This window comes from Hibiscus syriacus, unplaced genomic scaffold (genome assembly GCF_006381635.1).
Source record: "Hibiscus syriacus cultivar Baekdansim isolate YM2019G1 unplaced genomic scaffold, ASM638163v2 tig00112488_pilon, whole genome shotgun sequence".
NCBI lineage: Eukaryota > Viridiplantae > Streptophyta > Magnoliopsida > Malvales > Malvaceae > Hibiscus > Hibiscus syriacus.
The window spans coordinates 1,016,346-1,040,662 of NW_024063342.1; the positions used below are offsets into that span (position 1 = coordinate 1,016,346).

General features: G+C 36.4%; 2 pseudogenes; both read left to right on the forward strand.

The window, feature by feature from the left end:
• Window positions 1–9,433, forward strand: part of LOC120180070 — a 42,325-nt pseudogene extending 32,892 nt beyond the window's left edge.
• A 7,947-nt stretch (window positions 9,434–17,380) lies between these two features.
• LOC120180071 lies at window positions 17,381–24,109 on the forward strand (annotated as a pseudogene).
• The last annotated feature ends 208 nt before the right edge of the window (window positions 24,110–24,317 follow it).

The following is a 24,317-nucleotide window of genomic DNA, read 5'->3' on the forward strand; positions in this document are numbered from 1 at the left end:
AAGTCATCCACCACTGATATTGGAAATTTATTTTTTACTATCTAATTTTTTAGTCGCCTTTAATCGACGCAAAATATCCAAGAACCATCATTTTTCTTAACAAGTAAGCAAGGTGAGGCAAAAGGGCTCTTACTTGCTTGAATGATAGGAGCTGCTAACATGTTAGAAATTTGTCTTTCCACCTCTGCTTTTTGATGATGTGAAAATCTATAAGGCCAAAAATTGACCAGAGCTGTACCCGATTTAAGTGTAATTGTAAGGTCGTGTACTCTTTTAGGAGGTAATCCTGTGGGTTCCTTAAAAACTCTGCAAATTCTACTAACAGTGGTTGTAGCTCATTAGGTACCTGCTTCTCATCAGTTTCCATAGTTAGCAAATAAATTTCCCCAACAAATCTGGATCCTTAGCAGTAATCTTTTGCATTTTGTCATTAGAGATTGTTTTCATAAGGAATGGTGTTTGATGACCCTGAATAGATAATTGTTATCCCTTCTTCTCAAAAGTAATAGTCATGAAATTAAATCCATAAGGATTGGGCTATATTTGTGCATCCAATCAACTCCAAGGACCATATCACTGCCTCATAGATTGAGTACCCAGAAATTATGAAAAAACTGATGGCCTTGCATAATCCAACATAACTGATTGCTTTTAGCTGAACTAAATAATTTTTCACCATTAGCAACTGTAATGGCTAGTGGTTGAGTTGAAACTAACTCAGTACCAACTTTAGCCCATTTAGGAGTGATAAAGTTGTGTGTGTTGCCACTATCAATAAAAATATTGAGAGGTTTTCCCTTGGCCAAGCCTTGAATTCTAATTGTAGTATACCCGATGCTACTTGTGAGAGCATTGACTGAAATTTCCAGATTCTCATCTTTATCATTTGAATCCCCCTAAACTTCTTCTGGTATGATTGTTTCTTTCTGGTTATCCAAGTTATCCATAGCATTCAATTGTCTTAACTTGCATTGGTGACGTGGTTGAAATCGTTCACCACATTTTTAACACAAATTATTCAATCTGTGATACTCCAAAAAATTGGTCTTGTTGGGAGGATTTGTCAGAACTTTCTGGTTTGTTTGAATTGCAGCAATTTTGTTAAAATTGGTTTGGGTGGGATAGGGTGGGAATCTTAAGTTCTGTTTCTGTCGTTTGCTTTCAAACTCTATTGAAATCTTGTATAATTTAGCCTGCCTGCAAGCTTCAATTATCTCTTTAGGGTTGAGAGCTTTGACTCTATATTTCAATTCCTCCTTTAGTCCACTAACGAAAATGGATACAAAAATTTCCTCCCCCAAGGTTGGATTCTGCATTAGAATGAAAGGTTTCAGCTCTTCGAACCTCACTTGGTATTCTTCCACCGCTCTTTTTTTAATTAACTTACTAAATTCTTTTATGACATCCGCATATTGCATATCACTAAATCGATGAAACAAGTCTGCTTCGAACTCATTCCAATGTACACAATTTTTTTGCATGATATAACCATCAAACCATGATTTAGCTTTTCCCTATAAATACATTGCAGCTACTAAACTCTTAGTTCTTCACGAATTCCAACTTATGACATTTTTGCACTCAACCCCTTGGATTCGTTCCATCAAAGTTTTTTAGCTATACTTTAGGCCTAAGAAGTATAAATTCAGTATTTCCTACTACCCCTACTTGAACCATTTTGGCCCCATTGTTATCCCTTGTTTGATTTTTTATACTCATATTTGATTGATCCATTTGCGACTCATAGGGTTTAGATTTAAGGATACCTGGTTCATCCATGTTGTACGAGAATATGGACTTATCATTAATCACTGTCACCATCACCGATTTCTTTTCCTCAATTTTAGTTGGAGTGGGTGTAGCAATCTGCTCCTTTTCTGAGCTCTCCATGTCTTGCTCATCATTCCTCCCCGTTAATATTCATAGGACTTATTCTATATAGGCTTGATTGGTGTTCATCTTTAATTCTAGATTGTTTAGACGATTGTTTTTCTCCTCCCACCACTTTGGAGGTTTCGTTTCATCACTGACTTGTTCTACTCATTTTGATAACTCTTCAATCTGTTGTTGAATGGCAGTAAGTTTAGTCGACTCTACCATAACTTGATTCTTTTTCTGTTTTCCCAATTTGCTAATGCCAAGAATTTAGGCTCTGATGCCAATTTGTTATGAACCGAGAGTAATAGAGAATGAAATATGGAAGAAATAAAGGTTTTAGAATAAGAAAAGAAGAGAGATTACAGAAAAAGGATTCTCATTCATTCATCAGGTTAATTCTTATTCCCTAGTACACGGTTTTTATTTGATTACAATGTACTATAACAAATAAGAAAGGGACAAATGTATAACTAACTCTCTAACAAACTACTTGTATATAAGCTAGATATTTTCCTCTTTTGGGCTATTGATTGGATCCTCGTCTGAGCCCATCTCCTCTGCCCAACTCATCTTCTTCTCCAACTCAATGTAATTTCCTCCAGCCTTCTCATTAGGAATTGAAATCCCTAATTCCCTTATCCCTTTTCTCTCAATCCTTATTCCTCATCCATTTCCCCCAATTCTCTCGCTTCAATTCTAATCTCCCATTCCTGTTCTTCTCTTTCATTCGTGACAATCTAGCAATAATAATGCTAATAGGTTAGTTTTTTATTGCCTTCATTTTTCCCCGAATAATTTAACATGTAGCTAGACCCCTGCACATTATTGTTTATTTAGTCATATTTTTAGAAGAAAAATTGATTAGCCAACACATTGATACTTCAAACTTCTTTCTTTTTTTTTCACTCGAGTACAGATCAACAGAGTGCTGGTTTTGTTTATCAAGCCGAATGTTGAGTCACATCTTGTAACGAGCATAGGAGAGAATTTTTACTGTGTACTAGCGAAAGGCCCACTTGTCCCTGATCATGTACTGATGATTCCATTTGTGCCAAATACTCTTTCTCTACCAGAAGATTGTGAACTTGAACTTGGCAAACTCTAGAACAGTCTCAAAATGTATTATAAAAACCAGGGAAAAAAAGCAGTGTTCTTTGAGTGGATATCAAAACCTGGCACCCATGCCAATCTTCAGGTAAAAGAGATTTCTCTTATGAACATCGTCATTGAGGTACCCCTTACAAAGTTTCTCATCTTTAGAACATTTGCTCATTATGTATTGTTACGGCTCCCAAAATAAATAAGCAATTGCATTCATCATTTTTTCAGTCATTCAAGAGTGACTTATTTTCTTCTAAAAAAAGTGTGACTTATAATTATACATAAAAAGTTAGTTTTCATGGTTTCTCTCTATGATTGCTTCCCTAATATTGCCATTTCTTGACAGTGATGTAGTTATCTTTGCATCTAATTGTATATTCCAATCCTTTTGTGTTGGTTGTTCTTGTTCCATCTTCCGACATTTTTACTTTGGCAGCTGAAAAGTTGGGTTTTGAATTTGTCACCAAAAAATGCAAGTTATATTTTTACATTTGAGCAAGTTTGGTGCATATATATATGTTGATAAAAAAAATAAGCTTGGACAGCTGAAAGACATAACAAACACATTACAGAAGGCGTTGATTACATCGCCTTCAAAATCTTCATCTTTATTGGTTCTATAACAAACACCTCTGAATCTTTCTGCCCACGTTTCTCACGCAATCAACAATAATTCCGAGGGCAGAAAATGGTTGAGGACACAATTTGATAAGAATGTTAGCTGCTTCTATGTGGAACTCCCTAAAGGTTCAATCCAATAACATTTGGTTGAAGAGAATGAGAAGTTTCCTGTCCAATTTGGACGTGAGGTAAGATTCTTAATTTCTCTGCTGAACGTGATGTTGCTGCTGCCTTTTTGTACCTGGGCACGACACCTGCTTAGCGCTTACTAGACTGAAACCTAAGTAAAAGAATTCTGTATTTTATTGTTGAACAAGATGCTTTGAATTCTTTCCCTATTCCGTAAGTTCCCGCCTGTTGAGATGTTGATGACTAGTTTATTTATTTCTTGGATTTTCACAAATGACTGACATAGCTTCTTATAAAATATGTCAATCGTAACACATTTTTAAATAAAAAAAGGTGGTTAAGAGAAATTTCTATTTTTTTATAAGAATTGAAGGCCTTTTTAAAAATCCCCTTCGTGATTAATGGAGCTTGAGTAAAGCTCCTTAATCATAGGAAGGAGGAAAAGAGTGCCTTAGGTATTTATTCAACAATATAAAATACATAAGAAACAACCAGGACAACACCCCCATCTAACACAAAGAAACCTACAACACCCATAACCAAAACACACCGAAAACAAATACATACACTTAATCTAAATCGACAAAGCAGAACCCTAGATCATAGGATGAGTCTTGTTTACCACAACCAAAACTATTACAAGGATTTAGCCATTACAAAACCCAACGGAAACACACAAAGCCGTCCATCAATAAGCCTGCAATACTCAACCAATACCCTGTTTAGCTAACCTGTCAGCCTCCACATTACAACTCCTAGGAATCCATATAAGAACGACGCCCTTAGCAGAAACAATACCTCCAATTTCCTCTACCAAATCAGTGAAAAAAGTAGGGGCATGTTGAAACTTTAAAATCCACTCCACTGCATATTTGCAATCACTCTCAATAATAAGTCTTCCCTTCTTAGCCCAAACAGAAGAGTAGAAAAAAAACAATCCTTCTTTAATAGCTTTCAGTTCAGTCAAAATAGGAAGACCATACCCTACTGCATAATAGAAAGAAGCTAAAGAGCTGCTGAAAGAGTCACTCAAAATACCACCAATACCACCTTGCATCCCATCTCCAGTCACTTCCCCATCAACATTGAGTTTGAACATATCCGATGGTGGAGGAGACCAACCAATAACCTTCTTAGTACTAGTACTTATGTGGAATTGATCAGCCCGCGTAGGATCCCCTACTAGGAGATCTGTCTGAATCTGAAACCGAAGGATGTTTAACTAAGAACCATTTCGCTAATCTAAATCTAGTGATAAAGAACAAAACAGTACTGTCACACTCTCCATTATCAAAAACCACCAGATTCCTTGCCTTCCAAATTGACCAGAAAATGAAAGCCAGAATGAACCTCCAAATAATAGAATTATATTTAAGATTCAACCACGAGGAAAGAATAGAAGAAGGATCATGAGGCAGAATAGTAGAGATATCCTATAACCTTAGAAATTTACACCACAATTCCAAAGCAACAGAGCACGATAAGAACAAGTGAGCTATAGATTCATCAAGGGAATGACATAAAGGACAAAGAACATCCGTTAAAGGAATCCCCCTTTTCTTCAATTCCACTCTACCTGCTAACTTCTTATGACAAATCTGCCATAAAAAGGTTTGAACCCTCGGCAGGCCCAAACCATCCCAAACCCACTTCTTCCATTCAAAACTCCCTTCAGATCTGCCATATAACGACTGTCTGCAAGATCTGACCGAGAACATGCCATCCCCCTTTCCTGACCATCCCAGAAAATCCTCTACAGAACATGACAATGAAACCTTGTTAATTAACGACATTAAAGCGATCCACTGGTCCAATTCCCAATCACACAAGTTTCTTCTAAGTTGTATGTTCCAAACCCAAACATTATCTTCATACCCACCAAACTCAGATATCTTCCCCCATTTATTCATTGACAACGCAAAAATTCTGGGGAACTGATTTTTTAAAGGCAAATTCGTAATCCAAACCTCAGTCCAAAAAGTAATAGACCGACCATTTCCCACTTAGATCTTAGAATTGTCTCTTAAACAGTCACCAATCTGATCATTCTTCGCATAGTTTCTAAGGATACCTCTCCAAATCCAAGAATCTGAAGGTGAAGCCGCATTTAAAATTGAAAAAGACAGGGTACTAACGTTGTTTTTGTAGCAGATTAACTATTTCCATAAAATATTTTTCTCATTAGCATATTTCCACACCCATTTCCCAAGTAAGACTCTATTTATCAACCTTAAGTCAAGGATTCCCAAACCACCCTCATCGAAAGGTTGACAAACCGATTTCTAATTAACCCAGTGAATCCGTTTCTTATCATGATCTTCACCCTAAAGGAAGTTAGCCATCAAAGAGTTCAACTTCTGAGTCACTTTGAGAGGAATCTTGAAAATAGAGAGAAAAAAGATCGTCAAGGATGATAACACATATTTAACCAGAACCAGTCTACCCGCCAACGACAACGATTTAGCTTTCTAACCTGCTAATTTCTTATTAAAATTCTGAAAAACAGGATCCCACATCCTCTCTGAATTTTTCCTAGTGCCAATCGCTAAACCAAGATAAGACATTAGAAACGATCCCACTCCACAACTCGCTTTCATAGCCTAATCTTTAATCATTTCAACTTCTATATTAACCCCAAATAATGAACTCTTAGTCAGATTTAAATGCAACCCAGACATAACACCGAAAACCCTCAATACTCTCCTAATATTCAAAATCTGCATTGGAGAATCTCTACAAAAAAGGATTAAATCATCTGCAAACTGCAAATGTGTCAAATGAAATGAATTCCCAACCATACCAATGCTGAACCCTTGAAATAGTCATATATCGGTAGCCTTAGTCAACATAAGATTTAACAATTCCCCCACTAAATTGAACAGGAGAGGGGATAGACTGCACCCTTGCCTCAACCCTTTACTAATGTGAAACTCCTCAGTAGGAGAACCATTAACTAACACCAAAATAGATGCAGAAGAAACGCAATTCTCAATCCATGAGATCCATTTTCCCCAAAACCCATAACCTTGAATATTCTGAATAAGATAGGCCACTCACCGAATCATAAGCCCTACAAAAATCAGCTTTGAATACAACTCCTTTTCTCCCTAATTTTCTCCAATAGTCAATGCCTTCATTCGCTTAAAGAGCACAATCTAGCAGTTGTCTACCCGGAATAAATATGAATTGTGAAGGGCTTACCAAGCCATTAATAACAGAGACAAGCCTTTTCCCTCTATGAAAATCTTCAATTCTCTCTGGATTCACTATCGTAGGGATTAGAGTAATAAAGGAATGGTTCACTCCATGCTCCCACTTTTTCCCTCTATGAAAATCTTGAACAAATTTCATAATATGATCCTTCAATATAGTCCAGAATTTTTTAAAGAAACCCATAGTAAACCCATCCGGACATGGTGCCTTAGCACTGTCCGAATAGAAGACTGCTTCCCATACCTCCTGTTCAGAAAAGTCAGCCTCTAAACCAACCTTTTGTTCCTCTATCAATTTAGTGAAATTCAGATTACATTCATCCACCTCCAAAGATGTTTTCCCATTGTAATTGACTTTAAAAAAATTAGAGATAATTGATCTAATCTTACTCGGATCAGCAACATCTTCCCCAACTACTTTCAAAGACGATATGGCATTCACTCTACTCCTATTAAGAGCACATAGATGATAAAATCTGGTATTTCTATCCACATCCTTCATCCATTTTATTTTTGATTTTTGAAACCAGATACTCTCCTCCTTCCTATGCAAACCCCACAATTCATTCCTCCAAGTCAATAGTTGACCCCAATCTTGTGCAAAAATCCCCCCACCTTGACACCTCAATTCCAAATCATTTATCTTGTTTTCCAGATCTGAAATCTGTTCGGACATCCCCAAATTATTACTATTTGGCCACTTTTTAATCGCTTTCTTAGTTCCTTGAAGAATACTCAGCATACCCCTACGGGCATTCTCCATCTTTAAATCATACACAGCATTCTGAACCACCCCAGCAAATCCATCATCCTCAAGTAAGTAGTTAAAAAACAGAAAAGGTTTTGGACCCCAGTTATTGGATTCCTCTTCAAGTACTATCAGGTTATGATCAGATAAGGATTTCGACAACAATTTCTGAATAACTTTTGGAAATACCTGAAAAAATATACCACTTAATAGAAAAAGATCTAATCTAATCCACGTGGAAGCTTCTCTATTATTGCACCATGTAAATCTCCCTCCAACTAAAGGTAGATCCATAAGATTTAAATTTCCAGCAAAGTTGGAAAATATGTCCAATGAATGCCAATTCTGAGCCACTCCAATTTTCTCCTCGGGATCTAGATAAGTGTTGAAATCCTCCCTAGGCATACATGTAAGTCAAGATTTTGTACAAAACACGTCAACTCTCTAAAAAACTCCTCTTTATCAGCCTCAACCGATGGACCGTACACATTAATAACAACACACTCGAAGTTAACCATCTTAAACTTTCCTGATAAAGCAATGAATCTATTATGCTTAATTTCCCTGCTGACTTCAAACAGATTTTCATTCTAGAGACAAATTAAACCCCCTGCTGAACCTGTAGCTGGCTGAAAGCTAATACCTTTCATAAAATTATCCCCCAACTTCCTCAGTAGTCCATTTTGACATTTATTCAATTTAGATTCCTAAAGAAACATAATTATCGGTTTGACTTTTGATGCTACTCTTGCAACTGCTCTTATTTTTTCCTTTCTTCCAAGCCCCCTAACATTCCAGGAAATCAATTTGATTTGTGACATAATTAACAATATCAGCAAACCCCTACCATCCTGAAACCATCACTCAAGAGCTCCTAAGAGGCCCTTTCAGCTCATCTTCAAGACCTCCTATTCCAAAACTTGATTTCCCCATTTGAAAGAGATCCCCAACATATCACAAACTTCTCTCATAGCAGCAAGTTCCAATCTTGCTTCCACATATATGTGTGGGGACTCAGAAGTAACACTGTTTTGCTCTAAAGGTTCCCTGACCAGACCTCTATCTACCCTTTCATAAACTCGATCATAGAAAGTAATGGACACATCCCCCTCCGAGCAAGCATTACCAGACCAAGTTGGAGCAATCCTCATCTTCTTGTGCTTAAGAAAACCTCTTCTTAATCCTTTAGAGCAAGACTCCTTATTGATTCCCCGTAGAAAATTTCTATTGTTATTTGGGAAAAAAAGAAAAAACATTTTTGTTATACGGGGGGTTGTTCTTGTCAATGGAACTGGTATTCATGCTTTAATCGACATTCATTTAGGAATCAAGGTTGTGTGGTATTATCTTCAAACTCGCATTATATGCTTAAAATTGTTTTCCAGAAAGGAGTTTTAGGGTAATGCTGAGGAATACAACCATTCACTTTTTTGGCAGAATAAACTATTATGGATATTTTAAGTTACTCGAGACTTCTTCATACAAGTGTGAAGGGTAGTAACTCTGAAGTCAGTAACTTTAATATCTATATATGATGCTTAAGAGATGATATTTAGCAATGAAATAATGAATGATGAGTGTGAAACTTTTCTTTGTTCAGGTTGTGGCTGGCCTATTGAACATGGCTGATATGGCAGATTGGAGGAAGTGTAGTATCAGTAAAGAAGAGGAGACCAAGCTGGCAGAAAATTAAAAAAAAAGGTTTCAAGTATTTGATCTGAACCAAGGAGGATCTGATGACTAGGAAGTTCCTAATCTGCTTGTGGAAGGATGCTCCATGTTTGGGCATGTAACCTGCAGAAGAGGAGGATATTATTATTATTATTTTGAATAGCATGAGATGATTTGTAATGTAGTATTCGTTAGAGATAATTCTTAACTTATTGATAATACTTTACAAATATAGTTGCTTGAACTTTGATTCTCTAGAGAGAGCAATATTCTCTTTACATTGTAGTCACTCGATAGATCGATCTTAGAGATATCCACCGGAGCGAGCCCGGTGACTAATCCGGCCTTCTTTTAGTTTAAGGTAATGTGCTTACATTTTTGTTTAGGTCTAAATCCCGGTTTTCTCTATGCGGTGGAAAAACTTAACCTTGTATTTGATTACTTCTTTGTGTCCATGACCTAGATTGCAGGATCATATAACTAGTGAATTAATGTTATTTCTCTATCTCCTTGACTTTAGATTGCAAGTATAAATATTATATATCTGAATAATTAATTTCAAGTATGATGAGATTGATAATCGAAATATATTTATACATGAGTTATACATAATAAGATTTAGATCAAAATAAAATCTATTTTAGCTGATGTGATTAAGATGGTTAGGTTGTTAGACCATCGTTGACTTCCTCTAGCAAACTCTCTTGTATACAACTGACCGGTCTCCTTTGGAGATATTACGGTTTATCAATGAAATCATGAAGAGAGTACTACCTCTCATTCCCCATTCTCTCTTCATCACAGTGTAACTCGGCTTAATCTGTAGATCTTGATATGGTATCTTTCGCCACAGACCCGGTCATCTTACTCTCCGCTGCACTGTTTGTGGTGTTCTTCGGTTTGTGTTGATTGTCTGCGGTACTTTTGGTTGCTTTTCTCTGGTATCATGTTTGTTTGATATGTGTGGTTTCTGGTGTAATCCTTTCGTTGCTTCGAATCGCAATATCTAATATTCATGAGACTTATCTGTTTTAATCGTTTGGATGTTTACTCATGATTACTCATTGGTTGAAGGGTAGACTAGCAGGCTGTTTGGGTAGTATTTGAGATATTGTTTGATTGTGTCTGTCTCATCTGTTTTACTTTGATTTGTTGTGGCGCCTGCAATGATTGGGTTCTTGTTTGCGTGAGGTGGTTTTTTTTGGTACTTGTGGTTCTTGTTGTTTGGTGCACACAACCTGTCTGAGTTTTTTGTCTCACTCGTTTCTGCTTGTGAAATGACGCTTGATACTCTGCCTGGTTCGATTGGTACTGCTTCCACAAACACTTGTAGTATGGTTATTCAACATATTCCTAAGATTGATGTTGTGAAGCTCACTGATTCTACCTTTATTCTCTGGAAACATCAAATTATGTTGATTGTCGATGGTTATGGACTTTTGCGTTTTCTCTCTGAGGATGAGCATGCTCCTGCTCAGTTTGTTCAATCTGATTCGGGTGCCTCGGTTCCGAATCAAGAATTTGTGATGTATAACAGATAGGATAAATTGCTTGCATCCTGGTTACTGTCTACAGTGAGCGCTGAAGTGCTTGTTCACTTTACCAGCTGTCACACTACGAAGGCAATTTGGGTCACTGTTACGTGGATGTTTGCGGCGTCTACAAATGCCAAGGTTTCGGCTCTTAGGCATAGTTTACATACTCAAAAGAAGTGCGGTTTGACTATAAATGAGTATCTAGCCAAAATTAAAGTCATCTGCGATATGCTTAGCTCCTCGGGCAGCCCCATTCCTGAACATGAGCAGGTCAGTGTAGCTCTCGCTGGACTGACGATGGAGTTTGAGTCTGTGATTGCAATTGCTTCTAGAGAATTGGTGTCACTTGAGGGTCTAATGGATATGTTGTTAGAATGTGAGGTTAGGCAGAAGGTTTTTGTTCAAGAGAGTCTTCCAATTCATGCCAATTTAACTACACATTCACAGTGAAGATCGTTCTAATGATTTAAGGAGGTGCACTCTGGAGAGTCATGGCATCACCAAGAAACTGGTGGTGGTTGTCGGGGTGGTACTTTTCGTGTCAGAGGACGTGGTGGCAGGTACGGTTACAATCGTTTTCAGTGTCAATTGTGTCGGCGTTTTGGACATACTGTCCAGAAATGTTACCATAGGTTTGATCAAAGCTATTATGGTTCTGCTAATTCAAACACTGAAGGTCGTGGTAATGGTGCGTATACTCGTGCTTATACCTCGAATGTGAATGTGAATGTGAATGGAGCTGGTTATGTGTCGACTGAAAGACCGGTTCAAGTTTACTCTCATACAGTTGGTCGTACGTCTGCACCGTATAACACACCTATGTTTTTTTGTGCACCTCCTCCCCATGGTGTCTATTCTGTTATTGTTTCAATACATCAGAAGGTGTTTAATCCGATGGTTTCTACTGCTGTTCCTTCTCATCAGCAGATGTATGTGCCTGTTGACTTTCATTGGGGTATTGCGAGTTCTCAAAACCCTGGTTCAAATAATTTTGGCAGCAGCTTTGTTCCTTTAGGGCCTGTTGTTCCATCTCCTGAAAGAGTTTCGTTTGCTTCCTGTGGTTCTTCTTGGCTGAATGTCACTGATGCGGCATGGTACCCGGATACAGGCTCCACTCATCATGTCATGCATGACTCGTCTCATCTTACAGCGAGTACGTCTTATACAGGTAATTCTAAGTTAATTATGGGAACTGGTGATGGTGCGAACATCTCTGGAGTTGGTCAAGGTTCTTTAATTACACGTGGTAGACCTTTGGCTCTTCACAATCTTTTACATGTTCCCGTAATAAGGAAGGATTTATTATATGTCTCGCAATTAGTTAGGGATAATGATGTTATTGTTGAGTTTCATACTGATGGTTGTTTTGTAAATGATTATCAGACTCAGAGTGTGATGCTCAAGGAGAATCTCACTCCTGAAGGGTTATATCGTTTACTACCTCCGGCTGCCGATTTGCATTCGTCCTCTCCTGCGTTGTTTGCTGCAGTGCTTTGGTCTCCTCAGTCCTCGATAGTTTTTAAGTTGTGGCATAATCGGCTTGGCCATCTGTCTAGTGATGTGGTTAAAATTTTGCTTAGTATATGCAATATAGGTACTAGTATGCATAAATTGAACAATGTATGTTCAGCGTGTTTGCAAGGGAAAGCTCATAAGCTTCCTTTTCCAAAGACTGTTAATGAGTATGAGAGACCGTTTGATCTTGTTGTTTCAGATCTTTGGGGACCAGCACCGGATAATTTTGATGGTTTTTTGTATTATGTTTCATTTATTGATGTGTGCAGTCGACATATGTGGTTGTATCTCATAAAGCGAGAGTTTGATGTTGCGCAGTGTTTTTTCAATTTTTATAAATTGGTTAAAGTTCACTTTGGCTGCAAGAACAAGGCCTTACAAACTGATGGAGGCACTGAATATCAACCGCTGGTTAATTGGCTAGTAACTCATGGTGTGCAACATCGCGTTACGTGTCCGCATACTTCGAAACAGAATGGTAAAGCAGAATGGAAACATCATCATATCGTTGAAGTGGGGTTGACTTTACTTGCTCATGCGGGCTTACCTTTGAAGTTTTGGAGCTATGCCTTCATAACTGCAGTGTTTCTTTTAAATAGGTTGCCTACGGATGTTTTATGTGGTAAGTCTCCCTATGAGTTATTGTATAAACAGGTGCCAATGCATTCCTTTATGCTCGTTTTTTGGTGCGCTTGTTATCCGCTCTTGAGGCCATTTAACAGCCATAAATTGGATTTTAGGTCCACTAAGTGCGTTTTTCTGGGTACAGTCCTTCTCATAGGGGCTATCGTTGTATGGCTGAGAATGGGAAGAATTTTGTTTCAAGGTATGTTGTGTTTGATGAGCTTTATTTTTCATCCGTTTCTCCGAGTTCTAATTAGAATAAGATTTCTTCTTCGGATTCTGGTTTGTCATTGCTTTTTGATCAATTGTCTTCGGTGAGTTCTTGTTGGCAGAATTGTACTAATGCTTCTCCAAGAGTTTCGACTGATTTACCGTCCTGTGTTGCTCCTGTGAGTGATTCAGCAGTGTTGTGTGAGACTGCACCCTTATCTTGTACGCGTGAGTGAGGGAAGAGTCTGTACGTGCTGCTCCTCTGGACTGTTTGACTGCTGGTGAGGCTTCGGTTATGAGCCTTCCCGGTTAAGACACCTTGTCAGTTGGATTTGGTTGTTGAAGATTTTATACCCCATTCCGAGCCAACTGCGGTGAATGTTGATGCTCTGATTGGCAGTGATTTACATTATAATGACTTGAATACTGATGGCGTTATGTCTCAGAGTGATATGCCCACCACAAATCTACATCCTATGGTAACTCGTAGTAAGAACGGCATTAGGAAGCCAAAGGCGATTTTTGTTCAATCTGTTGAGGAACCAAAGATTATTCGTGATGCATTAAGACACTCTGACTGGAAAGCTGCTGTGGATGCTGAGATTGCTGCTCTCTTAAGGAATAAAACGTGGGATTTAGTTCCTCTATCCAATGATAGGCGGGCTATGAATTGTAAATGGATTTTTAAAGTAAAAAAAGAATCCTGATGGCACTGTGGAGCGCTATAAAGCTAGGTTGGTTGCCAAAGTTTACTTACAGGAACCTGGTGTGGATTTTGAATAAGTGTTTAGTCCGGTTGTCAAGCCAGTCACAGTTAGGACCATTCTTTCGTTGGCTGTTAATCAAGGTTGGGGTTTAAGACAAGTTGATGTCAATAATGCCTTTTTACATGGTGAGTTGCTTGAAGAGGTTTATATGGCTCAACCTCCGGGATATGAACAATTTGATTCAGATGGTCATCTTCTAATCTGCAAATTAAATAAGGTGATCTATATACTCAAGCAAGCACTGCGAGCATGGTTTGAGAAACTCAAGAGTTATCTAGTTTTGCTAGGGTTTCGTGTTTGTAAGTCTGATGCATCACTCTTTGTGCGAAAGACGAGTGTACGAGTGTGTCTTTGGTTTATCTTTTGGTGTATGTTGATGACATCATTGTCACGGGTAGTGATGCAGATGAGATACTGTGTGTAGTTACAAGTCTGAATGATGTGTTTGCTCTTAAAGATCTTGGTGTTCTTCATTATTTCTTGGGGATTGATGTTCACCATGATTCTGCTGGTGGTTTACTTATAAGTCAACGGAAGTATATTCTTGATTTGTTGCGTAAGTATGGATTTGATAATGTTAATAGTCTTCCTACGCCTAATTATTTTGAGCTGCAAGTTGTCAGTAACCGATGGTACTCCAATTGAAAATGTTACAGAGTTTCGGAGTATTGTCGGTATATTGTGATTACGAGGCCTGATATAGCTTTTGCTGTCAACAAGGCGTGCCAGTTTATGCAGACACCTTGTGATACGCATTTGATGGCTGTCAAGCGTATTTTTTTCTATTTACAGGGCACGGTTGATTATGATTTGCATTTTACTCCTCATCGTTGTCTGACTATCACAAGGTTTGCTGATGTTAACTGGGGAAATGATTTCGATGACAGACGTTCGTCAACGATAGGTTATTGTATTTTCTTTGGTGGTAATCCAGTCTCGTGGTGTTCTCGTAAACAACAAATTGTTGCTCGTTCCACTGCTGAAGCTGAGTATCGTAGTGTTGCATGTACTACATCTGAAATTATTTGGCTTCAGTCGTTATTGCGCGAGTTGTGCATAACTTCAGATGGTGTGCCTATTTTGTGGTGTGAAAACACCAGTGCTGTTGCGGTGTCGCAAATTCGGTGTTGCATTCGAAGTTTAAGCATGTTTAACTTGACTTGTTTTTCGTTCATGAACTGGTTGCTGCTGCAAAGTTACGTGTTAATGAAATACCGGCTTATGAACAGGTGGCAGATGTCTTCACCAAGCCCTTGTCGGCATCATCCTTTCATCATCATCGTCTTAAATTGTCTGTCTTGCTGCTACATCTTGCTCGGAAGGGTACTGATCTTGATCGTGAAGCTGCTGCTACTCTTCGTGGGGTACTACCGGTACTCACGCAGGTTGAAACTGCTGTTTTTTTTACTGGTTTGCTTTGTGTTTTCTGGCTGGTGTTTGTCTTTCTCGTCTTGTTTCTTTTGCAGGTTCCAAGTTGTGTTTTGTTTGTGTTGGTTTTGGTTTTTTTTTTCAAAGAAATTTTACTTTGGCAGGGGAATATTAGTGTATTATAGTGTGAGTGCAGAATATGCTGCACCACAAAGGATCTGTGCTAAGATGGTTAGGTTGTTAGACCATCATTGACTTCCTTCAGTAAACTCTCTTGTATATAACTGATCGGTCTCCTTTGGAGATACAACGGTTTATCAATGAAATCATGAAGAGAGTACTACCTCTCCTTCCCTATTCTCTCTTCATCACAGTGTAATTCAGCTTAATCTGTAGATCTGGATAATCTAGATTAATTTTTTTCACATAATATTTATTTACAATTAAACTCGATAAATTTAAAGTAAACCTTGTCATTTAACTAAAATGACAATTAAAATAAGGATAAACTACGAGTTTAGTACCTAAATTATCAATGTTGGTCCGTTTTAGTACATAATTTTTAATTTTTTCAAAATCATATCTAACGTTTTTATTTCGTTTTAGTACCCATTGTTAAAAACTTAACGCATTTAGTATCTAAACTATAAGTTTTGGTCCATTTTAGTATCCAAATTTTTAATTTTCAAAACTTAAACGTTAAATTTTGAACGGGGTACCAAAATGAAATAAAAGCTAAAGTTTTTAACGGATGTGTACTAAAATGAAACAAAAAATGAATTTTAGGTATGGTTTTGAAAAAAATTAAAAGTTTTGACACTAAAACAGACTAAAATTGATAGTTTAAATACTAAACAGATAATTTACCCTTAAAAAAACTTAAATATAATATAATACAATATACGACAACTTCGATCAATTTGGTCGTGATTTTTTTTTTGGGGTTCACATGAACTCTTGAACTTATTTTTTGGTGGTTTTAATAATGTGGCTAGGAGAAAGCATTTAAATTTAGCCTATATTATATTTTGATTATTTATAATATATAATAGATATATTAATAATTTAAATCATTAAGTTCAAACTTATAATATATAATAGATATATTAATAAACTCTTGAAACTATTTTTTTTTTTTGGTTGTTGTCATGCACGAGAGAGAAAACGGGAGAAGATTTTAGACTCAGGGTGAGGGAATTAGGTGAGATGAAAGAGGAGTTAGGGCTGTCTGAGAATTATATAATGGGGTTGGGGATTTCAATTTTAAAATTGGGAGTCAATGAGTGTATTGAAGGACTAGGGTCACATGAGAAGCATACAGAGGATATATGGACAAGAGAAGCTGGCCCAAAGGATAATTTAGTGAAACCAGGACATGAGAAACCCACCTCAGCTGCCTCTTGCATAGGAAGTTGTCACAATTAGTTATTCAGTACATCCAACTGTCAAAAATATAGCTAGCCAATAGTACAATGTTACAAATAAAACCTTGTACTAAATTTAGAAAACTTTTCTGAATATTGAATAAAAACTCTCTTTTCTGAATTCTCTCCTCCTCTAAATCTTCTCTTCTCTCAATCTCAATCTCAATCTCTATTTTCTTCGATTCTCGTTCTTTTACGATTCTCTTGGATCATAACAAATTGGTATGTCAAAGAAATACCAAATGATGAATGAATCTGCTGATCTTTCTGCACTCCAAAAGCATATAAAAGAATTAACAACACTGGTGCAGCAAGCAATTGATGACATCAAACCTCCTAAAATGGTGGAAAAAGCACGAAAGTCGATTGAATATGTTGCAGTCTAGAATGAAAATAAATCAGAGGTATATAGTGAGGATCTTATAGATTTTGACTGGTAAAAATGGTGAGCAAGAGCAAATCTATCCAATAATTGGCCAAAAAGTTAGTGACCAACTGATACTGCAAGGAAATTTCAATGACAAGCTCTTGGGAATCGAGAGGAAATCCTTACCACTTGAATTTGCTGCCCTTATACATGAGACAAATCAACGAAGACCTTTCTATTCTACTGGAAGACCATACGAGATGTTTGACAGTAAACAAGGGTTTTTTTAATGGATCATTGATACATGTATCCTCAAAGCCAGCACTATCAAGAATAGCACAAGCAAATTCGACATCTCGTACTTACTCAAGCACTGAAAATTTTGACATGAAGTTTGCTACTGTTAATTATCATTGTTCTTGGTGGAAAAGACTTGGGAGTTGTCCTTGATGGTGAAACTATTGCAGTATACTTTAAGCAAGGTAAATGTTTATTCTCCCATAAAGAACCTCATGCTTTTCAAACAAAAGTTGTTATGAAACATCCATTTTTGCTTGAGGTATCATCTTTAATTACATATTCTAGAAATTCAGGGCCTCCTTTGGAGTTATTTGATGGGGATCATGATGAAGGTGGTAAGCCAAGAATCTCTACTGCCACTATACTGAAGCCTGGTAGGAACATGATCACCTATCCTTTAGCACCACAGAAACTTACCTCTTATATATTAGGGGTTCTTCCTGGACACATTGGATACTTGAATTTTAGATCTCATAAATTCTTCGAGGTAGAATCCATAAATAGTTATGATTTCAAGAGCTATGAGAAAGCGGTCAGCCCTCTCTTGAAGGTTTTTGAACCACAACCTTTAGTTGATTCATCTGCAGGTCTTAAGATTGAAGAATCGTTTTCCATTGAAATGTAAACATACGAAAGTGTTCCTCACAGTTCCACTAATATAACAAACTCTGTCGATACTAGGAAGGATGATAATCAAGACTTTGAGCAATTGAGTTTCTTCAATGATGAAATAGAATTTTTTTTATTGCACTAGAGACGTGACATCAATTCTTGAAATTCCTATTTACGCTATTGATGATAAGCTTGCTATGGGGTCATCTTTAAGGGGCCTACAGAAACAAAATATTGCAGACAAAATGTGGACAAGAGCTCTAAAACTTGCGTCTGGAACATCAAATAACCAAATATATGACAAGAACATAGCATTGCATTTCACCAATTTTGTCCATGTGAGCACACATATTGCTGATCAATGCAATGATAGTACCTTGCTTTTGCAGGTAACACTACTCTCACAAGTGAATGCCACATTAAATGTTAGTGAGGCTTGGCTTGGTCTTCAAGATGGGTTTGTTCATATTGGACAAAGAGATGAAAGATCAGTTTCCACCTTTCTTCAGCAAGACTTCTATTCCATCTATGCTTGGGGAAGGGAACCACTGAAGATGAAAATAAACTGCAACTTGAAAGTCTGTTAAACATTAGAGGTGGAAATTATGGAAATATGAACAGTGGGGCACACTCACCTTCAGTTCCAAAATCAATTGGTAACGAGGGTACTTTTCAGAAGTTAACCTTACAGAGTGCTCTAATATTGCAGCGGTAAATCCTCATTCTGTGCCTGGGTGTTAGGTTTATACCTCTTCCTTCTGATTGTCTTAGAGTTGGACAATTGGTTACTTTGAAATGGAGAGTTAAGAGGTTAGGAGACGTCGAGGAGAGTAAAGTTACACATAACAATGATGAGGTATTGTCTGAGGTGAATTCCGATAAACCACCTACTATGATGTGGTGTTCAGAATTTATAGTGCAAAATGTTCAAGATATGTTACAAGACAAAGAGCAAGTGAGGAAGATTACTAAAGTGCAACTACAACAGACACAAAACATAATGAATCAACATGCTGATAAAAGGAAAACAAAAAGAAAAAAAGATAAGTTTATAGTAAAATAAAAAGAAATGAGCCATTTTTAAGGTATAATAAAAAAAGATATGATCAAAGAAAATACAGAAGAAATGAGCCATTTTTAAGGGGAGAGCAACCAGAAAGAAAAAAAAGGAAAACAAAAAGAAAAAAAAGGAAACCAGAGGGCTTATTCTCAATTTTCCTTTTCTCTCTAAAAAAAAGATATGTAAAATAGGGGAGTTCTCCATTTTTCTTCTGACCGATGTAAACAAATATTCGAACAAAGAACCAGGCAGCAATACAAACTAATAGGTTCATCTTTTCCTATATTTGAAAGAAAAGTAGTGCACATTTAAGGTATATTTTACCATGTTCTTATGAGTACCCATTTTGTTTTCTTTGGGATTTTCAAACCTAAGCAAAGTAGAAAAAGAGTTTTAGTCGGTTTTAATTACTCGCCGGAAGCGTTGTCATCAGTTTCGCCGGAGTAGAGAGTGGGGACCAGTCTTGTAAGTCTCGGTCAAGGGAGAGTAGAAAGTTTAGAACCCCGTTAGTCGTTTTGGGCTCCATCGATCAATGTGGACGCCGGTCGGAGCACGTCTGGTCGCCGATTTACGGCCTGCTTGTGAAGGTTTCGGGTTTCGGGTTAAGCAAAAAAGGAGGCGGCACTGGGGTTCATTGAGGTCGTCGTCTAGGTTGTTTTGGTTGGGTTTTAGCGTCGGTCAGAACTTGGAGTGGCCACCAAATCGGTGGCCGACGTCGACGATGGGCTCTCTAGATTTGGAGTGAGCGGCTGCGTGGGGGGAAATACGAGTTTGAGAGAAGATAGATGTTTAGTTTTAGTTTAGGTTTATATTAGAATTTTAGGAAAAAATGTTCTTAGGTTCTCAAACTTCCACGTTATTTTTACAAATGAATACCCATTTCCTTATTTATTTTTATTATTAATTGAATATGGTGCTCTGTTTTGTTTCATTTTAATTTTGGACACTATTATTTCCTTTTGTTTGTTGAATGTTGTCCTTTCCATAAATGCATATTTATTTCCAGAATTTTACTTTTACATTTGATGTTTTATTTTTAATTTTTTTATCTTAGTCCTATTTAATATTTGTGGATTAATTGCATTTATAGTGCATGTGTTGTTTGATCTTCTTGATTTTTTGATGCCATAAGTTTTTCCTTGTTTATTGTTTAGCCATTGAAATTGTTGACTTTTAATCTATCCTCATGTCTGTTAAGTCCATTTGATTTCTGTTATTTGCATCTAGGTCCCCCATGATTTTTTGTTTGCATTGTAGTATTTTATAACACATGTGTGTGCGTACGTGTAATGTATTATATATAATGTAGTTATTTGGTATATATGTGTGTGTGCGCGCGTGTATTAAATATATTGTATAACTAAGTCATCATTTTACATGCGTGTATATACTTATATTAAGTATGTTTTAACCCTTATTTTGATTTTTTATTTCTTATTAAACAAATATAATAAGTATTTTTCTTTAATTATTATACGAATTAATATTAAGTGTAATTGTTACATGTTGCTTTAAAAGATTATGTATACGTATATTTCCTTAGCCAAATTTGAGTATTATTAGTCCTTTTTTAACATTGTTACAAATTATATATATATATATATGATTGTATTCATTTGTACATATAAATTTAGGTACATGACATCTTTTAATTCATACGCATAATATACTCATAAGCATATCTTCACTCGATTCAAATAATTCGACTAAGGGTAATACTCTTTCATTTTACGGTCATTGAGAAGTGACTGTCTTAACTTATAAGAAAGTCACTTCCGATAAGTTTAAAATGAAAGTGTATCCCGTCAAGTGAAACCCTAAAATTTGACTTCACCTAAAATTTGGGAACGAAAGAAAAAGAAACGTTCGTTTATTTAAATTCTTTGAGAAAAGATCGTTAGAACTTATAAAAGGTCTGATCTCGACGTCTTTAAATAATCAAATATTCTTATTCTTTCTAAAAGGATTGATAATTTTTAATTTGATTCGTTTTATTTTTTTTCATGCATTCGAACGTTACAATGGAATCATAATATTTATTTATTTCGATTGGAGTAGGAATTAACTGCCTCAATGTATGAGAGGTCGATTCTTCTCTATATGAAATAATTAAATATTATTATGTTCTATTCTAAAATTCAAAGAGCATTATTTAAAGGGATCTTAAATTAAATTAAATTAAATTAAATTAAATTCAAACTCGTAAATTTCATTGCAAATACAATTTATTAATCGACTAGGTACCAATTTGGGGCGTTGTGGGGGTGTTAATCCTTCCCCACACGTAACCGACTCTCGAACTCAATTTTCTGGTTTACAGACAGTAACTTTGTTGTTTTAATTAAAATTAATATTTTTGTTAAAATAACAAATATGTTTTTGGGTGTCCAGTCACACCCTAATCAAATATTGGTAGCGACTCCTCAAAACGTTTGTTTTTTAATTTACTTTTTAAAGGGATTCTCAATTTATTTGAGACGAGATTTTTTTAAATCACATTACTTTTTAATTAAAAATTAATTAAAGATAATTAAAATTGTTGATTTATTTGAAAATCCAAAAATCGTTTCGACAGCTTGGCGACTCTGCTGGGGACTTTTTTTTAGATAATTAGGCCGATAGTCAATCAATCAATTGTCTTTGCAAATGAAAATTACAAGTTCGTTCTAATTTAGTTTATGATCCCTTATTTGGTTTTAAATAAATTGTTGTTTGCAATTTGATTAACCACACAATAGTTGTACTGACTCGTTTGCTAATGTTTTCAGATTAATTGTGTGTTTTTGGATTTAAGAAATGAGTTTGTGTGTTATATGATTGCGTATTGGTTTCGTTTTTTCCTCACACACTGCACAGTGGCATTTGCATAACATAAGCTAAAACCCTGCTCCGTCCTTTTTAAGTAGGAGTGAGAAACTACTCCCTCGTGTGGTTTTCACCTCTGTATGAGATAGTGGATCATTCCTGGAGCTCACGCCTTGTGGTTTTCACCTCCGTATGGACATAAGGAGGTGTGTTCCCTCGAATTGAACTCGATCCAAAAGCTTGTGATGGGCCAGGATTGAGGGTCTGGCAGCCCAAGGGGCACCGACAAGGACAACTCGAGAACCTTTTACTTTAGAGCCAAACTTAAGATATAGTAAACTAGAACCCGAACCTAGGTAGAGCCTAACACAAACCATAAGAGTCCCGTGAGGAGAGTACACAAGAAAAAGCTCTTTTGAGTCTTTTAATTTTTCTAGTTTAATTTTGTTTTTCGAATAAATGTATGAGAACTAGAAATCATACAGTTAGGTTTATTTTTCAAACAAGCATGCGAATTAGATATCATGCAATTAGGATTTTTTGTGAATAACAAAGCATGTGGGTAGAAAGCATGTTTGGATAGGATTTATCATACCATGTATGGGTGGTCAACATGTGAGGGTAGGTTTTATTTGATGCTTATAGTACTTACTATCTTGTTGTTTATCTTATGTGTACTAACCCATTTTTGTTATGTGTCTATTTTATTTTGATTTTATTGCATTTGCATTTTCATGTCATCCAAAGGTGTTCATTCGCAAGTGATTGACTAAATAAGAAGATTGTTCATAATGAGACAAGAAATTCTTAGCCATATAGTCAAAATTAGAAGATCTAAAGATGTTCTAATGATCCATGAAGAAATACATCCGATGAATGAATAAATTTGAACCTGATTGAAGACTTCCTTTAAAGGCGCCAAGGCCAAGATGATTTCTCAAGAGATAGATACAATCATACCAATGACGAGAAGACGTTTCACAAAGACATGAAGACCACTTCGTACTAGAAGTAAAAAATGGAGATCTCAAGATTCAACCATAAATAATTTGAAACTGATTGAAGACTTCCTTTAAAGGCACCAAGGCCAAGATGTTTCCTCAAGAGATAGATACAATCATACCAATGACGAGAAGACCTTTCACGAAGACATGAAGACCACTTCGCACTAAAAGTAAAAAATAGAGATCTCAAGATTCAACCATAAATAATTTAAGGACATTAGGTGTCATCAAATGTGATAAAACGCACCGAAAACTTAGGGTGAAATGTTAGATTTCATGAAGAGTACGACTCAAGGAAATTAAGAAATGAAGAATCACAATTTTATTTTGACTACCTGGTGTAATGGAACCTTGTTGTCTAAATGAAGGTTGTTCTATGGTGGTCGCTTTTGTAATTAACACCTCGTGCATTTGCATTATTTTTTTGCATTTTCTTATTAATTTATTTATTTTTCTATTATTGCTTTTATAATAATTCTTTTCATTTTGTAATTTTATTTGTACTAACTTGTTTTTATGTTGTTTTTCTATTTGCTTGCATCGCATAATCATGACATAATCAAAAGGTGTTGATTTGTGAGTGGTCATCAGAGTAAAAGGTTTTCATGATGGAAAAAGGGTTTCATGATCAAGTAGACTATAACACAGCTAGGGAATGGCATCTTGAGGAAGCTCTGAGAAAAGTGGAGAGATATGCACCCAAAGATCGTATGTCCGACGAATAGAAAAAGGAGATAAGAGAGATGAGAGAGCAAATATCCAAGATATTGGATAGAATAACTATTTTTGCCAAAGGAAAAAGAGACTTCTACAAAAGAGAAGAAAGAGCTCGAGGAAAATAATCCTATGATATCAAATACACAAAGGACTACTTTAAAACAAGTTAATCCTAGCCAATCTGAAGAATCACGCACAATCACTATTCATATCAACAAGTTGTCTAGAGACCCCAAGGAAATGGTTACAACTATAGAAATTCAGAAAGATGAAAATAAGCAATGCAGTCAGAACTCGTGGGCATTTGAGAGTATACTTCCAACATCAGGGGAAGTAAACCTGAAAACTCCAATTCAATCCAAGTCGAGAGATGACTCTCATTTTGATTATGTTACTATATCATATAAGGAGTTGTATGATAAGTTATTAGAAGCCCGATAGGTGACCCCGCATTATGTGAAACCTTGGCAACCTCCATATCCAAATTGATATGACGTCAATGTTTTTTATGAATATCATGCTGGAGCTCAAGGACAACATCTTTTGGATCATGGAGTATTGGGGTTCGAATTGAAAGGTCGACCTAGTTTGGTAACGGATTGTCCTGTTAAGTTCGAGCCAAAAGTGTTCAAAGGTAAGTGTATCAATA